Raw genomic sequence first — 14,114 nt, 5'->3', positions numbered from 1 at the left:
GATCCCCAGTAGGGGGCGTGCAGGAGGCAGCTGATCAATGATTCTCTCTCATCTTTGATGCTTCTATTTCTCCCTCCCTCTCCCTTCCTCTCTGAAATCAATAAAAACATATTTTTTAATTTCTTATTGTTATTTACAAGGCTGTGTGGCAATGAAGGGGTCTAGAAACCACACAAATCTTAATTTCACTGAATCCCCTTTGTGCACTGGGTGCAAATAGGGTTCTTAGGGAAGAGGAAAGAAAGAAGGGAATGGGTTATCTGATCTTGCCTGTTTACGTATAGAATCATATTACTCACAGACTTTCTTTGGTTGGAAATAATTTATAAAACCAATCCATGTAGGCTTCTATCAAAGGAAGATTCATTTTGGAACTTTGTCAAAATACAGCCCTTACTACACTGCAAGTGTCTGGGGAATTCCACTGTACATAGTTCAGGACTTTATAAATAATGATTTTGGTTTTGTCAGACTTTTTAAGTCTCTTTATTTTATTATTACTAAAATTTTCACTCAGAATCTGGTAAAGGTCAAGCGCCTGACTCTATAACTCTTATCCACAAAGGGTAAAGTATCTTTCAAAGTGAAAAGCTAAGAATGTTAAAAAATAGACAGCAATTTAAATGCAAATCTGGATTCTTTCTTGCTTTGCATAGATGCAGAGGATCATTCTGTACCACTGCATAAGGCACGTAATGAGAAGGAGAGAGAAGCAGTTGGTAAATCTTGCCCGTGAGATAATTCTTAAATGTCTTGAGTTTGGTTTTGCCTATGCATCTGGAAATTTCTGACCATGGGAAGAATATGTAGCTCCATCAAGCTGAAGTATAGTTTTCTTCCTTAGGGGATTGTATTTCTATATTAAATCTGGGGCCATTGAATGTCTTTGAATTTTTTTTGTTTCCTAGTATATTACAAATGAAGAAATTAAGGGGGTGGGGAAGCAATAGCCTGACAGCCAGAAGAAAATAATACCTAACTTCAGGGGCAAAATTATAAAAGGCTGGATTAGGTTTCTTCCTGTCAGTGGAGATGATCAATGACTGGTGTAACTTCGCTTCCTAGTGGTTTTATTTGACCCTTCGTGGTGCTTGGGAACAGTCACTTGGGCTCTCTGTGTAGACAACTCAAGGTAATTATTTTTTTGAAAAACATAAAAAAAGAACAGCACAGGACTCAGTTCTCAGTTGGGATGAATCAAAAGAAAAGTTGAGAGAGAAATAAAGTTTATATCTAAAGGAGAAGGAAGGCTTAGATAATATGTTGCCAAACTTGAGAATTTTTTTGGACATATAAAAAGATAACAATAGCCTGGGTACAGAGAACACTACCTAGAGAATGTCTATCATAACTAATCTCAATTGTCAAGGCCTATTTCTCCATTGACAGGTAGGTTTAGTGCCTGTAGGACTGAAACTGAAAATAAAAATGGTATAAAGAAAATAGAAATTGTACTCTAGTTCATATGCCCATATGAAAATCTGCCTTATGTGCAATTTGATTTCAGATGGTGTTTAGTTTCTTAAAAGAAGGTTCCTCCTCTAGACCTATGAATGTGCTCAGATGTCCATATTATTTTTGAAAAAAATCTATTCTCTATCCTGCTACCCTTTAATTGATCAGTCCTTGTTTCAGGTCTGCATTCAATTATTCATTCATTTATTCATCAAATATTTATTCAACATCTATGGACGAGGTGTGGAGCCAAAGCAGAAGGGAGCTGCTCCCCACCAACTGTGAGGTGACAATCCTGGATGAGCTAGACATTATTCAAATAGTCACACAAATAAATGTAAAGTTAGAGATGTAATAAGTGCTAAGCGATTATTTAATTGAAGACATTAATGTAGTCAAGGGTGTAAGGGAAAGTTCCTCTGAGGAAGATATGACTGAGATGCTAAATGAAGAAGCATAAAAGTGGGGGGAGCAAGTGTGAAGCCAGAAAGAATTAGAGGAGAAGCTTTCTAGGCAGAGAAAAAAGCATGGCACCTGTACTCGCTCAACGTTTATCAAGTTCTGTGTGTGTGTGTGCGTGCGCGCATACAGACATGCTCTTACAGAGAGGGAGACAGAGAGAGACACAGAGAGAAAGGATTTCCTGCCCTTGGTGGAGCTTGCATTCTAGTGTAAAGCAATTAATAAAAACTTAATAAATGAGACTTTTTTAAAAAGCCTGTCACAGAGTGTAGATGAGGACAGTGCCTCTGTAGAGGGTCAGTGTGGCTAGAGGGCAGGGAAAAACAGCATATGGTTTGAGACAAGGCTGGAGAGGCAGAAAAGAGCCTGGCTAGCTAAAAACTTACAGGTCAGGTTCAGTTGTTTTTTATTCTAAGAGCAATGGAGAGCCATCCAAACAATTAAGTAGGGTACTGAAAAGATATTGGTGCAAAGGTGTCTCCACTGCAGTGTGGTGATCAAAATGGAGAAGAGCAAGAGTGGATGCAGAGAAGACAGTTGCAAAGCTGTCGTAGTGATCCAGGCAGCAGTGGGGGAACAGAAAAGTGGCCAGAAGGGAAGGGGTTCAAAAGTCATATGACAGAGTTGGCAGTGGGATAAATCTGAGAGGACATGGGTAAAGAAGAAGGAAGTGTCAGGGATAATTTTAGATTTCTGACTTGTATACCTGGATAGATGATGAGGTTAAGGAACACAGGAACATGACTAGAGTTCCCTTTCATCATTTTGAAATTGTAGTTTATACTTACTGCCTTCACTTCCTTGCCCCCATTCATTTTTAAGGCACTTGTGTTGAATTCTGGACATACATTTCCTGTGATGGCCCTCTTCACTCTCTCCAGGAATCTCTTTACCACCCAGTTTGGCTTTTTCACAATCTTCATGACCCTTGATTATTCTACAGCATTCAACACTATGGACCTTCTCTCTTTCTATTTTCTTTGTCTCTGTCTTCCTGCCTCTCTCTCTCTCTCTCTCTCTCTCTCTCTCTATATATATATATATATATATATGTATATGTATATATATAATACATATATAAAATACATATATAATATATCTATATATAATACATATATAAATATGATTTCATATGATTTCATATATAAATACTTTTATATATAAATTATTCATACATATTTTATATAGGTAATTTTTCCCCTGAAATCCTCTCTTCCCATGACATTAATTCTTTCCCTTTCCAGGTCCCCTCTTACCTTACAGTTCTGTTCTATGTTTTCTCTTTGCAGGGTCCTTTCTTTTCTTTCCTTCCTTTTTTTACACTTTTTCAGTAATTGAAAATATTATCTGTCTAACTTACATCCAAAATCATCTCTCCAGCTGTGACCTTACTCCCCAACCCAAGCCCTATTGCCTGCTACCTAGTAGACATTTCCCTGTGGCTGCATCATTACATGTCAAAATTCAACTAGCAAAACTAAACTCATGTTAAGACCAAATAAATCCACTCTGCCTGTTCTTGCAACTAGTCTGATTTTTTAAAAGTGTTGTCCTTAAATCACACGCACAAGGAAGCCCTGGTCAGGTGCTCAGTTGGTTAGAGTATCATCCTGATACACCAAGGTTGTGGGTTTTAACCCTGGTCAGGGCATATAGAAGAATCAAGCAATGAATGCATAAATAAATGGGACAACAAATTTCTCTCTCTCTCTCTCTCTCTCTCTCTCTCTCTCTCTCTCTTCTCTCAAGTCAATAAATTAAAATTAAAAATTAAAAAAAAAAATTGCCGAAACCGGTTTGGCTCAGTGGATAGAGCGTCGGCCTGCAGACTGAAAGGTCCCAGGTTCGATTCCGGTCAAGGGCATGTACGTTGGTTGCAGGCACACCCCCAGGAAGAGATGTGCAGGAGGCAGCTGGTCGATGTTTCTCTCTCATCGATGTTTCTAACTCTCTATCCCTCTCTCTTCCTCTCTGTAAAAAATCAATAAAATATATTTTTAAAAAAAAACTTAAAAAAAAAAAATCCTGCACAAGAATTACCTAGGGACTTTTTTTTTTTAAATATCCACTTATGTGACTTATATTTAACAAGGTCTGGAAATTTAACAAATGCCGTAGGTAGATCTATTATACATAAATTTTTGAAAAACTGCTCTAATCCCTCCCACCCCTGTTTTCTTCTGCATGGACCTTCCTAATGAATAGTTCCAAACATGACCTTGATCATGGGACTTCCCTAATCACAGCCCCTCAGTGGCTTTCCTTAACCAACCAAATAAAGTTTCCCAGGACTGGACATCACCATCCTCCAATACGTGCTGTCCAGATAAATTTTCAGCCCAAACTTTACTTCCCTTCTTTTACCCTGTGTTACAACTGAGCTATACTTCTTGCCACCCCGAAAACATATCTATAATCCTCATGTCTCTGTCTCTTGGCCTAACCCTTTCAAACATACAAGAAAGGTCTCTCTCCTCTTTCATTTTCACCTGTCAAACTCCCACAAACTCTTCAATAACCCCTCCTGGGTAAAACCTTCTCTCATCCCTTTTTCATTTTTCCTTTCTCTTTTCATTCCTTGCTCTCCAGGATAGAAGGGACCTCTCCAGTCTCTGAAGTCTTCAGCAGGTTTTACCTTTTGCTACTTTCTTATCACATATTTATACACATACATCATTTTTTAAAAAATATTTTTATTGATTTTGGAAAGGAACGAAGAGGGAGAGAGAGACAGAAATATCAATGATGAGAGAGAATCATTGATTGACTGCCTCCTGCACACCTCACAATGGGATCGAGCCCACAACCCGGGCATGTGCCCTGACCAGGAATCGAACCATGATCTCCTGGTTCACAGGTCGACACTCACTGAGCCATGCCAGCCAGGCCATTTTCTTTTTTTCTTCTACTTTTAGATATCATGAAGAGAGACAGTGCACTTTATGAAAAGAAAGATTTATGGAATTGAAATAGAGATGGTTCAAAATCCACTTAGTGTGTGTCCTTTAACAAATTATTTCACTTTTCTGAGCTATATTTCTATTTGTTAAGTGGGATAATGTCACTTACATTATAGGATTTTGTATATTGCATAAGTTGTATAAGTTGAGTGTCTTGTCAAAAGTCAACCCATGTGAAATTGCCTATATTCAATTATTTTCACCTACAAAAATGGGAATTTTATTATAGCTAGTAGTCCTCTGTATTTTAGTAGGTTTTCCTTTAAAATATCGTTTCATGCTGTGCTTTGCATCCACTAAACACATCAACTTTTTGCCTATTAAATATGTATATAATGTGAATATAATAATGTTATCACTCTTGTCCTGAAGAAATAATTAAAGAGAACTCCACTAGCACCAAGAAGGCATACTATTAATCTATGTCAGTGCTTACCCGTGCCTGTTCCTTTTTCAAAAGCAGGTGAACAAACAGCTATTTTAACAGTAAGATAAAGCAAGCTCTTTTCTAATGAGAGAGTTCTGTTAAATAAAGGTCAGCAAGAAAAGTAACAACACTCATTGTCTCTTGTTTATGGTCCATCTGGGCATCATGGGAGCTTGCTCAGATTTCTCTCCTGAGCAATACCTTACCCTGAGTTTATCTAAATCAAAGTACACCCCACTCTGGCTGGGATTCTTTGTTATTAATCAGAATAGCAATGATATTTTCAACTGCAATTTCTAAGAAAGGTATGCACATTTTGCTTCTTCAGCTATCTTTCTTTACCACTGCAACATTATGAAAAGGCCTCTTGTCTAATTAACCCAAAGGAAACTCTTAGCTTAAGAAGGTCATTATTACAATGGTTATAAAGGTAAATGAGCTAGGAAGGAGTTGATATTGCTTTTATGTTCTTACTAAGTGTTAAGTCTTCAGACTTATCAGTCCAAGGAAAGAGTCTTTGTGGAATGTTCCCTTGTTAAAAATAAAATAATTGTGCCATCAGGTATTATGCTAAAGGAGGTTCTCAAGGAGATTACAAATTACCCAGGAATTATGTCAAGATCCGGGAGTTAGGAGTCAGATAAATGCCATAAGAAAGGTACACAGTGCTTTGGGTATTTTCGTGGATAGGAAAAGATTACAGATAGAAGCTAAGAAAAGAACAAACCTCCAAGAAGAAACATAAGTATTAACGAGTTATAATTTTTCCCTCCTCTCCCCTTCTCTCTTCTTCTTCTTCTTCTTCTTCTTCTTCTTCTTCTTCTTCTTCTTCTTCTTCTTCTTCTTCTTCTTCTTCTTCTTCTTCTTTTCTCTCTCTCTCTCTCTCTCTCTCTCTCTCTCTCTCTCTCTCTCTATCTCTCTCTCTCCTTATGTGGCAGTTATGTTACAATGAACAAGTTAATTAAGATCTTTGTGCCTCACTTTCATCCTCAATAAAATGGGGCCACGATACTTGCCATCAAGAGGTTTTGTGTAAGTTCAATACAATCATGTATGCAAGATGGCTAGCATAGTGCAGCATGTAGTAGCTTCTCAAGGAATGCCACCTGTTGTTATTAATGTGGATAATCCTGTCAAATATTATAGAGTTCAAAGAGAATGGACTTCGGATTTTGTGCTTTTATATTTTACCAAGTCAATGGCAAAATGGGAGATCATTTTTCAAAACAATTTTAAATATATAAATTAGGTTCAATGGCATTAAAAGACTGAGCAGATGGTGAGGAAGCAGATCATTCTTTCAAGGAATTTTTTTCCTCCAAAGGAAGGCAAGAGTGAGGGCAGTTGACAAAGAGCCAGTAAGGAAGCAGGGGTATTATAGATATTCTTTCTTCCCAGAGGCTGGCTATGAGGGCCTTTTGGTAGTTGATGAAATATCTTACCTTATGTTGTACATTACACATGGAATTCATCTCCTATGAGTCACAATTCTTGGTGGTGGGGATCATCACCCTCATTTTTAGATAGGAAAGCTGAAGTTCAAAGACATCGAAAGTACCTGCCCCCAAGTCCTCACAAGTAATGGCAGACCCAGCCTTCCCATTAGTTCCTCTGACTTTAAACCTTAGGCAACACTGCCTGTGTAACCATGAACCAATCATCTATGCCTCTGGAGTCTGCTTCGCCAAGACATGGACATTCCCAGAAAGAATAGCTGTTCAGTTTTTTAAGAAGTATCTTTATTATTGAAAATATTACAGATGTCCCCCCTTTATCCACATTGATCCCTTCTAGCCTACCCCCTCCACCCCAGGCCTTTGCCACACTATTTTCATGTCCATGGGTTACACATATATGCATGCAAGTTCTTTTGTTAATCTCTTCCAACCCACCACTACCTTCCCTCTGAGATTCGACAGCCTGTTCCATGCTTCTGTGTTTCTGGGTCTGTTTTGTTCATCAGTTTATTTTGTTCTTTAGATTCCACATATGAGTGAGATCATGTGATACTTGTCTTTCTCTGATTGGCTTAGCATAATACGCTCCAGATCCCTCCATGCTGTCTCAAAGGGTAAGAGATCCCTCTTTTTCACTGCTGCATAGTTTTCCATAATGTAAATGTATCACAGCTTATTTATCCACTCATCTACTGATGGGCACTTGGGCTGTTTTAAGATCTTGGCTATTGTAAATTGCACTGCTATGAACATAGGAGTGATTATATTCTTTATGATTGGTGTTTTGGGTTCTTTAATAAATGGTATTGGGAAAATTGGACAGATACATGCAAAAAAAAATGAAACTAGATCACCATACACAAGAATAAACTCAAAATGGATGAAAGACTTAAATGTAAGACATGAAACCATAACTCCTAGAAGAAACCATAGGCAGCAAAATCTCAGACATCTCTCATAGCAATATGTTTGCTGACGCATTTCTTAGGGCAAAGAAAACTAAGGAGAAAATAAGCAAATGGGTCTATATCAAAATAAAAAGCTTCTCACAGCAAAAGAAACCATCAACAAAATGAAAAGGAAGCCCACTGTATGGAAGAACATGTTTGTCAATGATACATCTGATAAGGGTTTAAAATCCAAAATATATAACTTAACAAAAGAAAGACAAACAATCCAGTTTTAAAATAGGCAAAGGACCTAAACAGACACCTCTCCAAACTAGACATAAAGATTGCCAAGAGATATATGAAAAAATGCTCAGTCACTACTCATCTGAGAGATGCAAATCAAAATGACAATGAGATATCACTCACACCTGTCAGAATGGCTATCGTCAACAAATCAACAAATGACAAACACTGGAGAGAATGTAGAGAAAAGAGAACCCTAGTACACTGCTGGTGGGAATGTAGATTGGTGCAGGCATTATGGAAAACTGTATGGAGTTTCCTCAAAAAATTAAATGTGGAATTGCATTTTGACTCAGTGATCTCACTTCTAGGACTATATCCCTACCTGTTCATTTTTTATATGCTCACGGTTAACAAGACTTTTACAAAATCTACAAGGATACACCCCATTTACTGAGTACTTTGTAGATGATAGGAACTTTGCACAATAATATCAGCTGTAGTTTGTGAGCCCTGAGTAGTGCAAGGCATTGTGCTAAGCATTTGATATGCATTCTTTCATTTATAGCTCAGAGCAGCCCCAGGAGATTAGTGCTTACGTGATTCCCATTTTATACATGAGAAAACTGAGGCTCAGAAGGAGTGACCAGCTTGCCCAAAGGAAATAATATATTTTGTACGTAGGATTCAAGCTGGAGTCAGCCTAACTCCAAAATTTTCAAGTCTTGCTTTGGACACCTTTTCTGCCCAGGTGCCAATATGCACAGGCCCAAGTGTGCACACCTGGATTGTGGGCCTGCCCAGAGTTCCAGGAAGCAGAGAGAAGCACGTGACTCACACACAAAGGTCTTACGAGGCAGCTGACCCAGGCAATCTGCTTTCCTATTGATTAACATCTATTTCTGCTCTCTCCTTCCCCACTAAATAAACCCCTAATGCGCTGTGCGGGCCCTCTTCCAGATGCTGACCAAGGTTTACAGATACAATTCTCAATGGTAGCTATGAAAGAATGATTTAAAAGCACTCATACCATAAGCTACCACACTGAGAAGTTGTGAAAGAGGAAGGGGAGTTAGGCAAATAAGCAAAATGTTTTGTTAACAACTTTCATGTATTTTTCCTTAACATAGCATCAAATTGTTTTTCTATTATTCTGCACTTTTATCTTTTGAATAAGAAAACAAAAAAAGACTCTATTCTTCTGCCACCAATTTCTAAGATAATTCAGGTTGATATCCCCTTTCAGATAAAATATAAATTATGTTCCAATTCTCTTCACCTAATACTTTCCATAACTCAATATGACCTATCGGTGGTATCATAAGCTTTATTTCCTTTCCATCTCATTTTCCCAAAGTCAGTGTGGCATATGAGCTACTTTCTTATGAAATCACCTTACCCATCTAGGTGGAACTTGGACCATAAGTCCTTCCAATCCCATAACTTTTGTAATGTTTTTAGTAACTGTTTTAACTCAAGCAAATATAATAATTATTTTTGCTTTTGCTTTTTGTTAGATTATAAATATTCAAATATTCGATTACCCTGAAATACTATAATTTGTATTCAAAAGCAAATGACCTAACCCATTACACATTTTAAGCCTCAATAGTATGCTAGATTTGTGAATAAATACCACAGTGAATTCTGACAGTACCCTTAATGGTGCTTAGATTTCTTTCTCCTTTGATAGGTAGTGCAGAGTTTGATGTTATCCATATTTCAAAGGAATAATAAGAGCTAAGGGTTTCTTACCGGTAGTTCTTTAATAAAGAGAAGCAGAAAAAAATTACCCTGTGCCACAGTGTTACCTTGGCTGATTTTTATCACTGCTTGTCAACAATCTCCTTCTAAAATGTCATTGAATTAATTTATATTCACAAAGCAAATTTTAATAAAACATTAAAATGAATTTCAAACTGAACCTTCACCTAAAACTTGAACTTCCAAATTGCTATTCATCTAAAGTCAGTTAAGATTTATGACAGATATATACAATGTGAGGACGGAAACAGACTTCCTCTATTATCCAACCTAGGTGCCATCTGGCACCATGCTATGAAAAAAAAAAAAAATCTGGTTTGAAGCTAGTCTTGGTCTGGATGTGTTTTTACAAGATTTGATGAAAAACTATGAAACATAAAATAGATTTTGGCCAACATAGGCTTTTAGGATTGCCTGTTGAAAACAAAATTTAAAAACAGATACATGGATAAGCCACGTGAATGCAAGAATGATGGGGGATGGATAGATAGATAGATAGATAGATAGATAATAGATCTATCTGTATATATATATATATATATATATATATATATATATATATATTATATATTATATATAATAAAAGAGTAATATGCTAATTAGACTGGACATCCTTCTGGATGACCTTCCAGATGAAGGTGTGGCAGGCAGGGGCTGAGGCAGCTGCCGTGGCAATGGGGGCCAAGCCTCTTGCACGAATTTCATGCATCGGGCCTCTAGTATATGTATATACTAGAGGCCCGATGCATGAAATTCGTGCAAGAGTAGGCCTTCCTTTCCCTGGCTACTGGCACCGGCTTCCCTCTGGCACCTGGGACCCGGCTTCCCTTGCAGCTCCAGCTTCATCCAGAAGGTCATCCAGAAGATCATACGGAAGGAGGTCGTTGGGTGTAATTAGCATATCATGCTTTTATTATTATAGATGTATCCAATTATTTTATATAAAAACTCTTAAAAGTTCATGACTAAATATTACAAAAATCATTTAAACTCTGAGTGGTTTATAAGGCAGCATCTTGTGTTTCCATGAAAATAGAACTTTCTGTTTCAGAAGAAGGGACATCAATAAGGACCAGAATTCTCTAGCTCCACATGCAATGGTTTCCCCTATTCATAACTCACATTTGAATGATCTTTCATTTGACTCTCTTGCTCATTCAACTCCAAAGATTCATGTGGGTCTGGAGCTATTACTTCTTCATCTTCATTTTCATACAGAAAGCAATCATGGTAGTTCTGTAGGAGAAATCATTATCCAGGATTTGCAGCCATTCCATATCCCCTGTTTTCTTGTCCTTTCTTCTCCATCAGTAAAGTTCTTTTTTTGTTTTGTTTTACTGCAAAGAACATGTTATTTTATATACCCCTAGCTATACATTTTTTCTCATTAGTTATTACATAAGTGCTGCCTGGTGCCATTAGCCAAGTGGTATGACAATTTTATGTTCACATTTCACGTCTATGTTTACAGAATTTCCATGATTTACTAAATACATCCATGAAAATTCTGCCCAAAGAGCTCTTGTCCTGCTGAACTTCTTTGTTGTATGGCATTTACGTGTTAACACTGTTTTATTATCACCTCTGCATCCACATGTTAAGTATTTTCTTCAAATATAACACAGGTGCCAAGCATGTCTCATACTCTCCAGCAAATTTCTTGCAAACTAGCTCTCTGTTTGAAGAATGGGCCTCTCAGTGTAAGTCCCAAAATTTTGCATTTATTTTCACATTTTGAGAGAAAGTCTGAATCAATAATAATTCCTGATAATTCCACCAAAACTAAAGGCTCTATCTCCTCTGTCTCCTCCCCATCTCTCCTGACTCTTCCCTTTGACTGCTGCCATGATCCCATGGCTCCAGAGATTCTTAATAGTGTTAGGTGACTGTTCTAATTGTTTTCCCCAAAAATGAACCTTGAGAGAGAATAAAGGTAGATAGGGAAGAGAGAGTATATAATTGGAATAAATCATTGAAAAGAAACATACCAGAGCCAAACTGTTTTATCAAAAACTATTAAAATTAATTGCTAACATTTCTTAATTACTCATTTTTGACCCAGGCACTATACTGTCATCTTATCCTGATGACAAATGTATGAGTAGGTTTTCTTTTCATCTCTGCTCTTCAGATAAGGAAACCAAGGCACAGAGAGGTCCAGAAACATGTTTAAAATTACATAGTTAACAAGTCTTAAAAACTTGGGTCAATCTCAGGTGATCCAATCCTGATTCCAGAGACTGTACTGAATTACCATGGCCAAGAAACTCCAAAGCACTATGCCTTTAAAATAATAACCTTTAGAGCACTTGACAGTAGGTAAATTTGAATGAACTTATAATAAGAATTCAAATTGAAATATTTATCAAAGTCAAATCCTGAAACTATAACTGTTAACTCAAACACCATGCCTATTCCTCATCAGTTGTTTTAGAGTAGATCTTAAAATTATAGTGATATTTGTAAAGTATATAAACATTTATATTTAAAGAAAAAAACTTTTTTCTTATTGAATCACCTAGAACCTTATTAGAAAAGGCAATTCCTTTCTTTCTCTCTGATGCCGAATAAATAACCAACTGCAAATCAACTTAATTTGATTCTTTTAAAACAATCAATTACTGGTTCCCTTTCAAGAGATGGCACCTGTGCTTTTGATTTTTCTTAAAAATAAAGAACTCAAATTTACACTGATTCTATGAAACAAGTACACTGCACATTCAGAGTCAGCAGCCTAGTAAGATGCTAAGATTGATAAAAAGATTAGAAGACATCCTTTGCCCTGAAATTTCTTGCAAACTAGTATTGATTACTATTCAAAAGAAAGTACTAGTGTGTTCCCCAAAGTATATGTGTGTTTTATAAAGAATATAGGCCCCTTCCCTCTGCAATTGACTTTATCATAGATAGGAGTTGTCTAGAGAGGACCTCATGAGGCTGTGGAACTAATCCTTCTTCAGCAGTTAGCTGATAAGAACATATGACCAAATCCAAGGTTCTCGTCAATTTAATTGGGATTTTTTAAAAAGAACTCAGTGCCTTCAGGATGAAAAGAGAAATGATGTAAATGATGGACTGGCAGACCAGAGGAGCTGGCATATTAAAAAAAGTGTCCGCACACACTTTACCTGAAAGCCACCACACTACCTGCTGCTCAGGTTGACTCTACAACTGGAAAATTACAAGAACAATGAGAGTGCAAAGAAAGAATAAACAGAACATTGTACTACTTTTTAGGAATAAAATAGCTCTTCACTATCCACAAAACTTCCCCTAGCAAAGGGTCTTCTTCCCTGGTCCACCAACTCCCAATGTATGAGCGGAGGATATAATTTAATCTAATGGGCTCCCATGGTATTAAGAGCCTGAGGTTTTATATCTGGATTTGACTCCTTCTCTTCTAATACTAGCTATGTCATCTTGGATAAGTCATTTAATATTTTCAGTATCAGTTTCTGCATCTATCAAATGGATTCTCACAATACTGACCTTGCGGTTGTGTTGGCAGGTTTGAACGAAACAACACATATAACATATGATAGGTGATCAATTCAGACAATTGGCTATAAATGCTTCACTTATGTTAACAAAGTTCTATGCCATTAACATTGTTTGTTTACTCAGATAGATTGTAAGTCTCTTGCTCTTACTACTAATTGTATCAAAAAGGAAATATATATATATATATATATATGTATATGTATATATGGTCAAGGGGTTAACAATTAAATAATGAAACCTGTATGTGCTGTGATATATTAAACAGTAGAATGTGACAAATCTCATACTAGACCCATGAAGGCTAATTTTGACTGGGAGTTTGGAATAGATAAATTACAGATGCCCTCACTCCCCAAAACGATTCAACCAGGATTTTTGCAGATCAGGAATAGACACTAGCATTATTGTAAGAGTTCTAGCTGAATCTAATGTCCAGAAATTTTGACTGGGAGTTTGGAATGGATCAAACTGGATAATTCATCTGTGGTTTAAAAAAATGTTTAAATAAGAATTAGAAACGAGGAAGAAATAGCTGTCTTAAAAATTACAAAGATGAAATAGATATAACTTAGATATAGAAAGTAAAAATGAGAGGGGGAAATGACAGAAACCCAGAGTTTTCAAGCCCAGAATACTGGGAAGACGTTGATGGTCAAAAGTCAGTGAAGGATCATGGAGAAGTGAGACTGTTGGAAGAGCATGAGCTCCGTATGAGACGTGTTGAGTTTGAGGTGAAGGAAGGACATCCAGGTGAGGATGTCTCCTATGAGATTTCAGAGCCATTTTTATGGATGTGATCATTTAAACTTAGGCAATCACTCTAGGGGAGAGAACAAATCAAGACTTTAAGGACAACTAGGATAAAAATTGGGAGAGGCATCTACACTTTGGGGATTCAAAGAGATATAATATTAAAGGAACTTTTAGGGACCTGGGAGAGATACCAAGAGAATGT

At 36.9% G+C, this 14,114-nt stretch overlaps 1 protein-coding gene and 1 pseudogene across 1 annotated transcript in view; one reads left to right on the top strand and one right to left on the bottom strand.

Annotated features, from left to right (window-relative positions):
* The window catches only part of KCNMB2 (potassium calcium-activated channel subfamily M regulatory beta subunit 2), a 224,585-nt gene that overhangs the window by 7,589 nt on the left and 202,882 nt on the right, over positions 1-14,114 (top strand). The window lies entirely within an intron of this gene.
* On the bottom strand, positions 10,660-11,513 carry LOC139002673 (general transcription factor 3C polypeptide 6 pseudogene; annotated as a pseudogene).

Source organism: Myotis yumanensis, unplaced genomic scaffold, assembly GCF_028538775.1.
Source record: "Myotis yumanensis isolate MYYU_CA2020_CCGP unplaced genomic scaffold, mMyoYum1.0.hap1 SCAF_2, whole genome shotgun sequence".
In the NCBI taxonomy this organism is placed as follows: Eukaryota; Metazoa; Chordata; class Mammalia; order Chiroptera; family Vespertilionidae; genus Myotis; species Myotis yumanensis.
Note: the sequence above shows the minus strand (reverse complement) of the source record. Positions and strands in the feature narration are given on the sequence as shown.